The following is a 15,694-nucleotide window of genomic DNA, read 5'->3' on the forward strand; positions in this document are numbered from 1 at the left end:
ATGACCAAATTTATTAAAAAAACATAAGAAAAATATAAAATTTGCATGGTTTATTTTGTATTTGACAAATTATAACAGGGATGAAGGGCAGATAATAGCCAAAATGTGCATACTTACCTTGTTAGTCAGTGTTCTTGGATCAATAGACTGGGCATGGCCATCTTAATTCTAGTGTACATGTCTGGGTCTTTGGTTGGAGTATGCATGGTAAGTTTTGTTTTAGAGTTCAGTTGGCGCATGCGTATCAGGTTCGTGTTTTGCAGTTTGGTTGGCACATATGCGCAGGGTTAAGTGCCCTGACGATATTGAATTTGCACCCTTAACTATCGTGCATGGGCCATCCGAATTCTAATACACAAACCCTCTGCTTATGTACCACCTGAACTCCAATAAGAGAAGCCACTGCACATGAACCAACCGAAGATTCATGCATGTGCACAGGTCTCAAGGTGGCCATGTGTCCAGCCTTTGAACACCACAATGCCCACTAATAAAATAAGTAAGCACATTTTGGCTCTTACATGCCATGTATCCCTGTTGTAATTTGTCAACTATAACAAAAATCTACGATGCAAAATTCCAATTTAAGTCCATTCTGAGATATGACCAACTTAAGTCAATGATCAATCCTTCTGCCCCTATTACGGTTGTAAGTCAGGAGAACCTATATATTGCTCTGTAATTGGTATATGCTTTATTTTTTTTTTCTTGTTGAGATCCACAATATCTCTGGTCAACCAGAATTCTTGGCCTTCATTCTCTCAGGAGCATACTTTCCCTGAATTCCCACTGGCCAGATGTCCCTTTACTTGCAAACATCTACTTGCAATCAATCTGTGTAAGCTCCAGTTGTTTGCCATCAGAATATGCCTTAGCTCCTTTTTGCATTTTATCTTGTGGTCCAGTCCTATCTTTTTTCCATAACTAATTTAAAATGAATGGAATTGATGGCATTAGCCCCAATGTGTCACTTACTCCAACACACTTGTTGGAGAAAATTCCCTTGGACACAAATAATAAATACTGCCCCATCCTTTCCTTTAAGATATCATGAGGAAAATTGAAATCAGTGGCTACTTCCTGCAGCTGTCTGTGATTTCCCGACACATTTGCTCCACGTTAACTTTGGAGGGTCTGGAATATAATACCAAAGTAATCATCCTCTTGCTCTTTCTGAGATCCACCCATGAAGCCTGTCTTAAAAAATTAAGAGAAATGGGAAATTTACAATAATGACATGCCACAGGATATTGCATACTTTAGAACAAAAAAAATGCATCAAGAGAATGTAACAAAGTGAATAATTAGTGCAAAAAAAACCAGACACATTTGTCACTCCTCAAGTAATTGCTCTTCAAATAGAGCAACAGCATAAAACTGTTCATTAATTGTCAGTTATCAATGTGCAATGGATAAGCATTTATAATTTATCTCTCTCAATTATATTACAGCTTCAGAAGTTATGGCTGAATGCTACAATACTTCCTGTGTACTTAAGTTCAATAGTGAGAGTCAAAAATACTTACTAACTGAGAAAGCTGGTTTAAATGGGTTGAATCGAACCAGCCAGAATCATCAGTCTGCCCACTTCATACTTATATGGTCAAGATGTCCATCTTGCTGGCTCAAAGATTCCTGGATTCCAGCTGTGTGATCTGAATGGCAGCAAGGGCACCAACTGAGGAAGCCCACTCTAGAAGTACTCTTCACTGATTTGATAGCAAGCAAAGCCATCCACCAATCTTTCCTGGCTGTCAAAGTAAGAGGATCATTTAATAATTTTCAAGTGCCTTTGGCAATCAGACATGAAAAAGAATTGAGTGCTTTTTCAGGACTTTAAGTGCCAAACACATTTAGAAAGTAAGAATAAAGTAATCCTTTGAAGGAATTTAAATAACAACAAATTTAAAATCTATGTAAAGTTTAGTCAAAAAAATTATACAGATAAATAATTAAAATGATCAAAACAATTTAGAAAATGAATTATGTTTCTTTTTTTTTCTCTTCTCTACAGCCCTACAACATCCATTGAAACAACTGGAGTCTTGGTTCCTGAACTTGAACTGAATTGTTTATGCCATGTGTAGCAAAATAGTAGATATGGAATGCTTAATTTTGTCTGCAATCCAGGGAAGTCAGATAATTCAGCAGAAACTAATAAATAAAGACAACAGTATATGGAGAAGCATCACAATGCGTCAAATAGGTCAGACCAGACAGAAAACTACAGTTAAATACCAGTGAATGGGCATTATCTAGATGTCAATTAGTATGAAATCTATATAAGAGTATAATGATAGCAGAGAAAAAAAAAACTGTTGTTAAATCTGGAGGATTGTGTTTTCAGGCACATATTTCTGAATTCCTGAATCTAAAGGCTTAGATATTGATTGCAATAGCTGACAATTATAGAATGATAAACCCTCGAGCAGAATTAAGGAATGCAAATATCTCAAAGGGCAAGAGCACTGAAAGTGATTCCAAGGATGATGCAAGCTTGAAAATTTTGAAAACAAGGAAGATAATTCAATGTTCGCCAGACAGCATTTCTTCAGATTTATTTTTGTGTAGCCTCTATACTAAGGATGCCTATAATTTGATGTTTGGATCAACCACTATAGTTTTTTTTTAATAACTGAATTTTGTTTCATTCTTTAACTACAAAAATTATGAAAAAGCCTTTGCAGATCATTGAGTCTGCTCAATTATTCAAAGTTGTAGTTGATGCTGCACTTCCCTGTCCCTTTTGATGTTCATTTTCTTTTATTCTTTTACTTTCTCGAATTCCAAGGATTTCAAACTTGAATGGACTCAGTGACTGAGCATGTACATCCCTCTCTCTGTTTTGTATTACAAAGGTTTGCAAACCTCTGGACAAATAAATTTCTCCTCACCTCAGGCTTACATGACCAATCCATTTTCTAGAAGCCACACCTACCTGTTATGGATTCTCTAGTTATATCAAATATTCTCTTGGTATCTACCCTGTTAATATTTTCCAAATTGAATTGCATCAATGAGATCATCCCTCTTTCTTATCAACGCTGGTGAATACAGACTAGTCATAATAAATAACCTTCTCCCAGGAATAAGTTCAATGATGCAGCTGCATCTTGGAACAAAGCCTTTCTATATTTATTTGTGTTATTTTTGGTTTCTTGGTTATGTAAATTATTTTATTCCATTATAATCTTGACGTAAATCTAATATGAAAACATTGAGTTGAAAATGATGGCATTTAATTCCCTTTTGAAATAAAGATGAATTTGTTTGTATTTTCCAAACGTAATTAAGTGAAAATGACTGGCATAAATCCATGATTCAGTAACGCTGAAAATTCACAAGTTTCGGCCCACCCCCACCCCTTCTCCCCCTCCCACCCCCACCTGCAAGGTTCCCTGTTACTGACTGAACTGAGACAACCAATCCAGCATTACAAATCTGATGTGAGTAAAACAGGAAATTCTATAGACGATTGTGACTTTCATTCCATTAAAATTATTGATAGTGGTGTGATTTCCTGACTGAGGAATGTGTGAGTATTTTAACAACATACTCAGCTATAATTACTAGTAAACAATCACTCTGACCTTGAGAAATCTAATTTTATACCTGTGGAGCCTCATTCTTTCAGAATAAATATTTCAGAATTCAATGAATTTTAAAGAATGCAAATCAATTTTTTGAAGTTGTTCAAAAGATATTTCATCTTTTATGTTAAAAGCAAGAAAATAGGAATAAATGTACCAGGCACCTCAAGCCTAATCACTGTTCAATATGATCATGGTTGACCTGCACCTCTTCTTTTCCAATTACTCATTGGCTTCAATTCTATGACCTATCAAAAGTTATCTAATTTCTCTTTAAGTACATCAAGGGATTTCTTCCTACCATGTTCTAGGAAGGTGAATTTCAGAGATTGACCTTCCTCTTTGAAATGAAATTCTAATACAGCACAATTTTAAATGATCACCTTCTTATTTTGTACTATGTCCTCTCCTTCAGGACTCTCCCACAACTGGAAACACCTCGGCCATCTACTATATCAAACCCCCTTAGGATCTGATATGGTTTAGTATGTTCCTTCATCATTCTTCTCAACTCCAACTTTGTTAACTATTCTTAACCCTCTCATCTCAGCATTTAGTGAATAGAATCTTTGGCCTCATCAGCAATGACGATGAGTCGCACTACAGAGAAGAGGTGGAAAACCTTTTCTAAATGGTGTGAGAGTAACCACTTGAGTCTCAACATGGACAAGACAAAAGAGAAGATTGTGGAATTCAGGAGGATCAGGAATGACCAGTCTCCACTCCAGATCTACAACACAAGAGAGAGTGGAAAGCATCAAGTTCCTTGGAGCTTGCTCAACTAGTAATCTATTGGGGACTCTCAGAATCTCCTTGCTTGTCAGGAAGGTGCAACAGCAACTGCACTTCCTGGTGGCTACCGGCCACCATTATGCCAACCTTCCAAAGGAGTTCTATTGAGAGCATTCTGGGTGGCTGCATCACAGTGTGGTACAGTTGCTACAGAGAAATGGATGAGAGGTTAATCCACAGGACCATGAGAATGGCAGAGAGAGGATCACAGGAGTCTCCCTCCCTCCCATCGATGTGATCTACTGGAATCATTGTCTGAAGGGGCTGAACAAAATCAATGAGGACCTTTCCACCCTGAACACAGCATCATTCAGCTGCTCCCATCAGGGAAGAGATAGAGGAATATCAGAGCCAGCACCACCAGGCTGAGGAACTGCTTCTTCCTATATGCAGTGAGAATGGTGAACGACCAACAGAACTTCTCACATTAACTATGAGAAACTTACATGTACAAAACATAATTTATTTATTTATTTACTTGTTTATTTATTGATGAAATAATTGTCCTGCGTATATTTTTTTTGTCTGTCTGTGTGTTATGTCTGGTTGTGTGTCTGCAGGTTTTAGCCTGTTTCATCAGGTTATACTTGTGCAATCAGATAACAATAAATTTGTCTTGACTTGATGTTTCTGTGGTTCCTCTATGTCTTAAATAAATGTACCAAAACTACATTCAACACGCCAGGACAAGTCTCACCAACACCCTATAAAATTGTAACCCTTCTCTATTTTTAAACTCAATTCCCAGCCATAAAAGTAAATATGTCATTTGTTTTATTAATTGCTTGTAGAATCTTGATGCGGATGCACTGGACCATTGCAATCCTTCTGTACTTCACACATTTACAATGTCTCTCTTTTGTAATAATGACAGAGAATGTCAAAGATTTACCTCCTTTTTTAAAAATAAATTGTTATATATCTCAGTTTTAAATGACTTTATTTTTCTCACTAAAATGCTTGGTCGCATAATTTCTTTGTACTCCAATAATTCTCATATATTCATTTTTTAAATATTTTCTCTTTCAACAGAGTTAAAAGAAAATTATGCATTTTTTGCTTCCAGTTTTGCTATCCATTGAAATACTTGAGAACATTTGTGTTGTTCAGTAGAATGCCACAGATTGCCTATGGAATACAGATGGTATTTTGGGGTGGAAATTGGATAAGTATGTTACAGAACCCAATGATTATTGAGACCAGATTTTTTTTTTTAATTTAGTGGCTACTATGTCTTTTGCACAGTCAAGAAAAACTGGTCAAAACATAGCAGATGGAAAAACAAATTGGATCAAAAATTTCAATGAGATAAATTTTCCAGTTAATTTTTATAAACATATGGGGATTGTAGGTTAATTGGCATATTTTGCAGGGAATAAGCTCATGGCCCCAAAAGGCCTTTTACCATGCTATATCCCTAAAATTATGAATAAAAAATGTGATATGAATCGAAGGATGCACTTTTCACAAGGTCTATTCTGAATAAAGTCATGGACTCATAGTTTTCCAGCATGGAAAAAATGGCTTTTTAGTCCAATGCATCTATGTTGACAAAGCTGTCTTAACAAACCTAGTCTATTTTGCCTGTATTCGGTCAATATCCCTTTAAACCATTCCTATCTATTTACCTGTCTAAATGTCTGTTAAATGTTTCAATTGTACCCACCTTTACTACTGACTCCGACAGCTTATTCCATCTACTAACCACCCTCTATTTGAAAAAGGTGCCCCTCAGGTTCCTTTTAGATCTTTCCCCTCTCTCCTTAAATCTATTTCAATGCAATATCTGTAGAAGACAAAACAAGTTTCTGAGGGGTTTTAAAGGAGAGCTGTCTCCATTTGGAACAACTTCCATTAATTAGATAAATAGGTTAACTGCAAAATACAGCCAATTCATAATCAATCCATGATCACCCTGTGCTCCTCATCGCCTTATAATTAATCATGGGATCACAGGTTGCAAAACAGAAGGTGGTCATTCAGCCCATTGAGTCCATGCCAGGTCGAAACAAGAATAAAATGTAATCTCTTCTCCTGCAACAAAAGCTTTCTGAAGACCCAGCAAAATGTATGTGTGTGATGTCACATTGGAACTGATGCTATGTAGAAGTATAAAGAACAAGCAGCCAATTGTTTAAACATTTAAAACAATACTATTATCAGAAGATAAACTATAATTGTTTTAGAAGTTGCCTTTCCCTTTTTTTAAAAAAAAGCAGGAAATTAGTTCACTTTTGAATTAACTCATCCCACTACCTCCAGATTAAAGGAGTAGCCATGGGTCTGGGCTATGCCTGCCTATTTGTGGGTTTTGTTGAGCAAAACATGCTCCAAGCCTACACAGGCAAGACCCCCCCCAACTCTTCCTCTGGTACATTGATGACTACATCGGGGCGGCCTCATGACCCATGATGAACTTGTCAATTTCATTAATTTTGCGACCAAATTCCACCTGGATTTTAAACTCACCTGGTCCATCTCTGATAACATACTCCCTTTTCTGAATCTCTCTCTCTCCATCTCAGGTGACAGACTCTCCACTGACATTCATTACAAACCCTCTAGCTCCCACAACTACCTGGACTACTCGTCCTCATACCATGTCCCCTGCATGGACTCCATCCCCTTTCCTCAATTTCTCCATCTCTGCTGGATCTGTTCCCAAGATGAGGTCTTCCAGACTAGAACCTCTAAAATGTTTGCCTTCTTCCACAAGCGTGGCTTCCTCTCTAACACTATTAACTCAGCTCTCAGCCGCATCTCCTCCATTTCCGGCTCATCTGCCCTATCCCCCCCACCCCAAGAAACAATAAACACATAATCCCCCTCGTCCTCACCTACCACCCCACTTCCAACATATTATCTGCCAGAATTTACAGCACTTTCTACAGGACTCCACCACCAGACACATTTTTCCTTTTCCTCCCCCCTCAGCCTTCCATATGGATCACTTCCACCGTGACTCCCTTGTGCACGTTTTCCTCCCTACCCATCACCCCCCGGCACCTTCCATTGTGGCCATAGGATGTGTAATAACTGCACCCACACCTCCTCCCTCACTACAATTTGAGGTTCCAAACAGACCTTTCAGGTGTACCTGTACCTCCAAATAACTAATTTACTGCATCGGGTGCACCCTCTCTGACCTTCTCTACATTGGAGAGTCCGGTTGCACATTAGGAAATTGCTTCCCCCAGCACCTCCTCTCCATCTGCAACAAAAGCCACCTCCCCTTGGCCAACCATTTCGATTGTGAGTCACCCTCTCAAGCTCACATATATATCCATGGCCTTTCACACTACCCCACCCTGACCACCCACAGATTGGAGGAACAACACCTCATTTTTTGTCTGGGCATTCTCCAATTCCAGGGCATGAACACCGTGTTCACTGCATTCCACTTATCAGCTTGCCTCTTTCCCCTCCACCCCTTAACTAATCATTCCAGTTCCTACTTCCTTTCTCTCTCCACCTAGCTTAGACTCCTCCTCCTCCTTCCTGTGGTCCTCTCCCCCTCTCCACCTATCATTTCCCACCCTCACTAACCCCCCCTCCCCCGTCCTATTTTTGTTTGGATATCTCTTCTGTTCCCCCACACCTTGATGAATTGCTCAGGCCCGAAACGATGGTGATGTATCTTTACCTTTGCTACATAAAGGCATTATTTGACCTACTGAGCTTCTCCAGCATTTGTGTGTTTTCTTTACTTAACCACGGTGTCAACAAAATCCTGTGTTTTACAAAGAAACTGCAAATGTAATAATCGGAAGAAAAAAAAACAGATGGTTTGACCCGAAACATTGATCATCGTTCTGCTTCTACAGATGCTGCCTGGCCTGCAGAGTTCCTCTATCAACTGGTTTATCCATTCATGCTTGCTTTCTGCTGATCACTTAGCTAGCTTCCTCCAAATGCGAAAAGTTAGATTAACACCTTAACATTAATCATTCAATGGAAATTCAATATTTTCATTGCCCTGAGGTCCCATGCAAAAATCTAACTTTAAAATATTAAAAATCCAAGGAAAGAAAGTGTGGGTGATAGACAGGTAGAGAAGTGAGGTGGGGGGGAGAGGAGAAGTAAGAATAGGACCATAGAGATTGGAAAATCCTTGGAGGGGTTGGGTAGAGAAAATAAGAGAGAAGGCTATCGAAATATGGAGAAGTTAATGGAGCAACAAACCGGGTCTTCCAGCGGCCAGCTATTTTATTTCTACTTCTCATTGTCATGCCAACAGGTCTAACAATGTAAAGGAACAGTACTTTGTATTCGGTTATCATTACCTTGAATCAGATGGCACCAATATTGACCTCTAATTTTTGGTAACTTCCTCACCTGATTTCCCACCAAACCCTCCTAGCTCTCTGCCTCTTTGTGCCATCACCTCCTAGCTTCTTTGTGTTTATTTTTTTCATTTCTTCCCCCTCCCACCTGTATTCACCTATTACCTGGCAACTTATGCTCCTATACTCCTCCCCCAATTTTATTTAGGCATCTCTCTGTTTCCAGCTCATCCTGCTCAAGGCTTTTGCTCCAATGCATCAGCTATCTTTTGCTTTCCATTGATCCTGCCTGGCCCACTGAGTTTCTCCAGCATTTTGTGCATTTCTCCAGTTTTCCAGCATCGGTAGTCTCTGTCGTGAACCAAAGGAAAAGGCCGAGCTTATTGTTTCTCCATTCTATTTGGCACATTCTCTGTAAGGAAAGTTCATTGAAAAGGATCATAAATATTTCAGTATTGTTTATATAATCAAAAATTCAGCTTAAGGTTCAAATATACATTAAAAAATAAAAAAGGCCTTTTAGGCTAACTAGAAAATGCCTTCTAAAAATTATTATTTTAACATTAATAGAAATCGAAATACATTACAAAGAGAAACAAAATATAAATCTAGATGACATTAAATGAACACATCAGGGTGCCATGTTTCAAAGTTCTAAGCGGGCTATAAATCAAGTTCTCTCATCTTTCATTTTAATGTTATCTTCTTTTCCTTCCAGATTTTAATAAGCCAAGATTTCTTGGTCTATTGAAGATGTAGTTCAATAAATGTCAAAATTTAAATGATGTTAACATCATACCTCATTACAATGTTGCAAATTTCTAAAAATAAAAATGTCTATTATTGCAAAGATTCAATAACCAGCTTTTGACTGTGACGATAGACAGAAAAATAGTTTCAGGAGACAGGCCAAACAAAACATAGCTCTCCAGTCAAAGCAATAGGAATGCAAATCATCAAATGGCGGCTTAGGCTTGAAAAACTATTACAGTAAAATCAAGTGTAAAATTGCCTATGAGATTGCATTGGTAAAATGCATGACCATGTACAGAAAATATTAAGAAAAGGGTAGAGGTGTGAAATAAATCATTTATTTTTTTCAGGTGTTCTTTCCAATCACAATCTAACCTCTGAAGTATTATGAAACTTATTCCTAATGTAAAATATCTCTAATTTAATTGGGTTCCAATTTTCTTTCTCAGATGCACATTAAACATTGCGTGGCTGTATTTAGCAATATACTGATATCCTCCTGTATTATTCCTGGGCTTTGATGGCATTGCATTTGGTGGAGAGCTTTGAACCATTTCTGTTTTGTCAGATAAAGAACACAAATAATCAAATTTGGCAAAACATTTTTAGAAATAATTACAATGCCAAGTGGCAGCTCCAGAGAGTGAACATAAATCCATTTCTTCCTCTGTGGCCTAACTTGCTATTATGAGTATTTTTTTTATTTCCAATGTGACACATTTCACTATGTTGCTTCAGATAAAGAGGCTTGCTTTTGAGAGGATGCTACAAAAGTTTACAGGATGGTACAGAATATGCATGTTCTTCCTGTTACCACCTGTGTTTCTTCTGCGTGCCTTTCACATCTCAAAAGGCACTTTCAGGTGGCCAATTATCCCGCTTGTGTACGCTACTAGCATCAAACCACATGAGGCAGAGTGCAGGTAAAACACTAGTTTTAATAGACTGGTATACAGCTAGGCTTTGAGGCCTTGGTCTTACCTCTGTACAAGCCTAGGCTAGAATGAGGGGGAAGGGAACCACTTGGGCTTATATACAATGTCTCCAGGTGAGCCACCTGATGACCTAGTGGTGTAATGACATAATGCATGACATACCACCACATTCTCTCCCCCTTAAAAAATTGTGATTGACCCTCCCCTACCACCCCCACTGTCTCTTTGCACCCATTCATAAGTCTAGTATTTGAGGCAGTTTCCTCTTCCTTCGGACCTTCGGGGGACCAGGGCGGGGGAGGTGGAGGGTGCCTGGGCCTGGGGGCCTTGGCCCTGGGCGAGGGTATGTTGTGTGGGTGCAGGGCTTTCCGCCCGTGGCTGTGTGTTTGTCTCCCACTCTTCATGCTGCTCCATGGGGGTCCATGACCCTCCCGCGTCGACTGTGGTTTCTTCCTGCTGATCCTCCGGAGCCTGTGGTGCTCCTGCGACGTCTGCCGCCCCGTCCTGCCGATCTGTAGGGGTCTGTAGTTCTTCTGCGCTGCCCATGTCTCCTGCCAAGTTCCTGGTGCCTACCGAGACTTCCTGTCCATCCTCGAACGTGTCGTAGGCGTAGTGAGGGTTTGCGTGCCTCGTTTCCACAGGCTCCACCAACGGGTTCGTCCCGTGGCATCTGCAATGGTTACGGAGGAGGGTCGGTCCCGGCAACATCAGCCATCTAGGCAGCATGGTGCCTGTTGCGGCTTTCCTCGGGAAAGTAAAGGTACGGTCATGTGGTGTCATGTTAGTGGTGGTACAAAATAGAGAGCGTATGGAGTGCAGAGCCTTTGGTAACACGTCTTGCCACCTTGCTACTGGTAGGTCCTTTGCTTTGAGAGTTAGCAGAACCATTTTCCAGATGGTGGCGTTTTCCCTTTCTACCTGCCCGTTCCCCCTAGGGTTATAATTCATAGTGCAACTTGTCACAATGCCTCTATCCCTGAGGTACGTTTGGACCTCAGTGCTCATGAAGGCAGCACCCCTATCCACGTGTATTTTGCTAGGGTACCCACACAAGCTGAATATAGATTGCAGGCACTTTATTACTGTAGCTGCAGAGCCATCGGGACACGGATAGCAAAGGGGAACCGTGAGTATTCATCGATAGCATTTAGGAAATAGATATTCCTGTCATAGGATGGGAGCGGGTCTTTGAAGGCAAGGCGAAGCCACCCAAAAGGCCTAAGAGCTTTTATTTAGATGACGCTGTCTGGCTGCTGGAGCTGCAGTTTACACTCAGCACAGATGTGGCAACACCTGCTTTCTGTCGTACCTCTTCCACTGAGAACGGGAGGTTTTGGGCCCTGACAAAGTGGAAGATCCTTGCGACTCCTGGGTGGCCCAGCTCGTTGTGCAAGCTCTGCAGCTTGGACATGTTATTAAGGCACTTTATTACTGTGGCTGCGGTGACATCGGGAAATGGGATAGCAAAGGGGAATCATGAGTACTTGTCGATAGCATTTAGGAAATGGATGTTCCTGTCGTAGGACGGGAGCAGGCCTTTGAAGTCAAAGCTAAGCTGCTTGAAAGGCCTGGTAGCTTTTATTAAGGGGACACCGTCTGGCCGGTGGAACTGTGGTTTACACTCCGCATACATGGGGCAACCCCTGCTTACTGTCCAGACCTACTCCACTGAGAATGGGAGGTTTTGAGCCCTGACAAAGTGGAAGAGCCTCGCAACTCCTGGGTGGCCCAGCTCATGGTGCAAGCTCTGCAGCTGGGACATGTGATTAAGGGCCGCACAAGTGCCCCTGGACAATGCGCCTGAGGGCTCATTGAGCCTCCCTGGATGGTATAGGATGTCATAGCTCTATGTCAACAATTCTATCCTCCACCATGAGATTTTATCATTGTTTATCTTCCCCCTGTTCTGGTTCTTCTTCTTTGGCTTGGCTTCGCGGACGAAGATTTATGGAGGGGGTAAAAAGTCCACGTCAGCTGCAGGCTCGTTTGTGGCTGACAAGTCCGATGCGGGACAGGCAGACACGATTGCAGCGGTTGCAGGGGAAAATTGGTGGGTTGGGGTTGGGTGTTGGGTTTTTCCTCCTCTGCCTTTTGTCAGTGAGGTAGGCTCTGCGGTCTTCTTCAAAGGAGGTTGCTGCCCGCCAAACTGTGAGGCGCCAAGATGCACGGTTTGAGGCGATATCAGCCCACTGGCGGTGGTCAATGTGGCAGGCACCAAGAGATTTCTTTAGGCAGTCCTTGTACCTTTTCTTTGGTGCACCTCTGTCACGGTGGCCAGTGGAGAGCTCGCCATATAACACGATCTTGGGAAGGCGATGGTCCTCCTTTCTGGAGACGTGACCCATCCAGCGCAGCTGGATCTTCAGCAGCGTGGACTCGATGCTGTCGACCTCTGCCATCTCGAGTACTTCGACGTTAGGGATGTAAGCGCTCCAATGGATGTTGAGGATGGAGCGGAGACAAGGCTGTGGAAGCGTTCTAGGAGCCGTAGGTGGTGCCGGTAGAGGACCCATGATTCGGAGCCGAACAGGAGTGTGGGTATGACAACGGCTCTGTATACGCTTATCTTTGTGAGGTTTTTCAGTTGGTTGTTTTTCCAGACTCTTTTGTGTAGTCTTCCAAAGGCGCTATTTGCCTTGGCGAGTCTGTTGTCTATCTCATTGTCGATCCTTGCATCTGATGAAATGGTGCAGCCGAGATAGGTAAACTGGTGGACCGTTTTGAGTTTTGTGTGCTCGATGGAGATGTGGGGGGGCTGGTAATCATGGTGGGGAGCTGGCTGATGGAGGACCTCAGTTTTCTTCAGGCTGACTTCCAGGCCAAACATTTTGGCAGTTTCCGCAAAGCAGGACGTCAAGCGCTGAAGAGCTGGCTCTGAATGGGCAACTAAAGCGGCATCGTCTGCAAAGAATAGTTCACGGACAAGTTTCTCTTGTGTCTTGGTGTGAGCTTGCAGGCGCCTCAGATTGAAGAGACTGCCATCCGTGCGGTACCGGATGTAAACAGCGTCTTCATTGTTGGGGTCTTTCATGGCTGTTCTGGTTATCGAACATGAATACCACAGATCATTGGTCCTTGACAAGGGTGAAGGATTTACAAGCCAGAAAATGTCTCCAGTGCTGCACTGCTTCCACAATGGCCTGGGCCTCTTTCTCCACGCGAGAAAAAGGCCACCGGCTGCCCTTCTTGATTCAGGTCTGAGATGTCAGTCTCTACCTAAAAAGGGACTGTCTCATCAATGGATCGCAGAGTTGCCTTCGCGGTCAGATCCCTGATCTCTTTGAAGGCTTTGATAGCAGCAGGGCTGAGGGGAAAAGTTGAGGCCTTTATGAGTGGGTGGGCCCCGTTGGCGTAATTGGGAACCTACTGCACATAGTATGCAAACAGCCCCAGACACTTCTTTAATGTCTTTTGAGAATGTGGGATGGGGAGGTCTAGCAGCAGGTGCATTCGGGCCGGGTCCGTCTGATTTCCCCATTTTGCACCACGGAGCCCAGGATCGCTAACTTGCTGGTGCTAAAGACACATTTATCTTTATTGTACGTTAGATTGCGGCCCTTTGCTGCCTGAAAAAAACGATGAAGATTAGTATTATGGTCAACTTGTGAGTGGCCGCAGATCGTTACATTGTCCAGGTATGGGAACACCACCTTTAAGAGGTACTCGTTCACTGTGTGGTCCAACTCCCGCTGGAACAGGGATACCCCATTAGTGATACCAAAGGGAAGGCGGAGGAACTGGTACAGCCTGCCGTTCGCTTCGAATGCCATGTATATCCTATCATTCTTTCTAATGGTGGTACTCTGCCTTGAGGTAGATATGCGGAAGTGGGTATGCATCCAGCTGCATGAACTTGTTGATGGTCTGACTGTAGTCTACGACCATATGTCTCTTCTCCCCGGACTTCACTATCACTACTTGTGCTCTCCAAGGGCTGGAACTCTTTTCTATAATGTTTTCCTGCAGAAGTCTATGGACTTCTGCACTTTTAAACTCCCGAACGTTTGGGCTGCACCTCCTGTTCTTGGTAGCCACTGGTGTGCAGTCAGGCGTGAGGTGCCGTGAGGTTGCAGTAACGCTTCCTTCTAAGGATTAATGGGGGAAGCGGCCCATCGAGCACCATTGTGATGCTTTTCAGTTGGCACTGAAAATCCAACCCAACATTGAGGTTGTGTTTATGTCCAATGTTGATGCATTTTTCCTGTTTCCGCCCACAGCCTCTGGTCCCAGACGCAAGCGCCAGTGACTAAGCAAGGGTCAAGTTCTTGCAAAGGAGCTGCCGGTGATGATGTTGGCACTTGACAGGGAAGACAGTGAGAGAGACAGCCAGGGTGCAGAGAAGGCACTGGATCATGAGAGAGCTATGTTCACTGACCTGAGGGAAGATGAGAAGACAGTGTGGAGTGGAGAAGCATGTCCAGTCGATGTCTGAGTTTACAGCTTCCCTGTGGGGCTGAGCGCCACAATAGACAGTCAGTCAGTCATCTTCAACGGATTGGTCATGCGAATGGAGCCCTCCCCATCCCCATTCCCACAGTCATATGGTCAGCCTCATCCCTGGCCCCTCCATCCAGCATGTCATTTCATTCCACACTAGTGCATCACATCTCGGCCATCGACAGCATCGAGTCCACGCTGCTGAAGATCCAGATGCGCTGGATGGGTCACGTCTCCAGAATGGAGGACCATCGCCTTCCCAAGATCGTATTATATGGCGAGCTCTCCACTGGCCACCGTGACAGAGGTGCACCAAAGAAAAGGTACAAGGACTGCCTAAAGAAATCTCTTGGTGCCTGCCACATTGACCACCGCCAGTGGGCTGATAACGCCTCAAACCGTGCATCTTGGCGCCTCACAGTTTGGCGGGCAGCAGCCTCCTTTGAAGAAGACCGCAGAGCCCACCTCACTGACAAAAGGCAAAGGAGGAAAAACCCAACACCCAACCCCAACCAACCAATTTTCCCTTGCAACCGCTGCAATCGTGTCTGCCTGTCCCGCATCGGACTGGTCAGCCACAAACGAGCCTGCAGCTGACGTGGACTTTTTACCCCCTCCATAAATCTTCGTCCGCGAAGCCAAGCCAAAGAAAAGTGCATCACAGCAGTGGATGTTTGGGCATGACTGAGATGCTGGGGTCCGGGACAGGTTCTTCATTCCTTCCCACCCCCCTCCAACTCATTCCTTTCAATGCTGGAATGAGGCTTGTGTTGGACTAAACATCTTTAATGCTGCCAAATCACTGTTCACTTTTGTTGTTCATGAAGCCCCTCATAAGTGTAATGTTCTGTGCGACACCTTAAGGATGTAAACACTCAACAGTGAGATGCTATGATGCCGGGTG

This window comes from Narcine bancroftii, chromosome 3 (genome assembly GCF_036971445.1).
Source record: "Narcine bancroftii isolate sNarBan1 chromosome 3, sNarBan1.hap1, whole genome shotgun sequence".
NCBI classification, from domain to species: Eukaryota; Metazoa; Chordata; class Chondrichthyes; order Torpediniformes; family Narcinidae; genus Narcine; species Narcine bancroftii.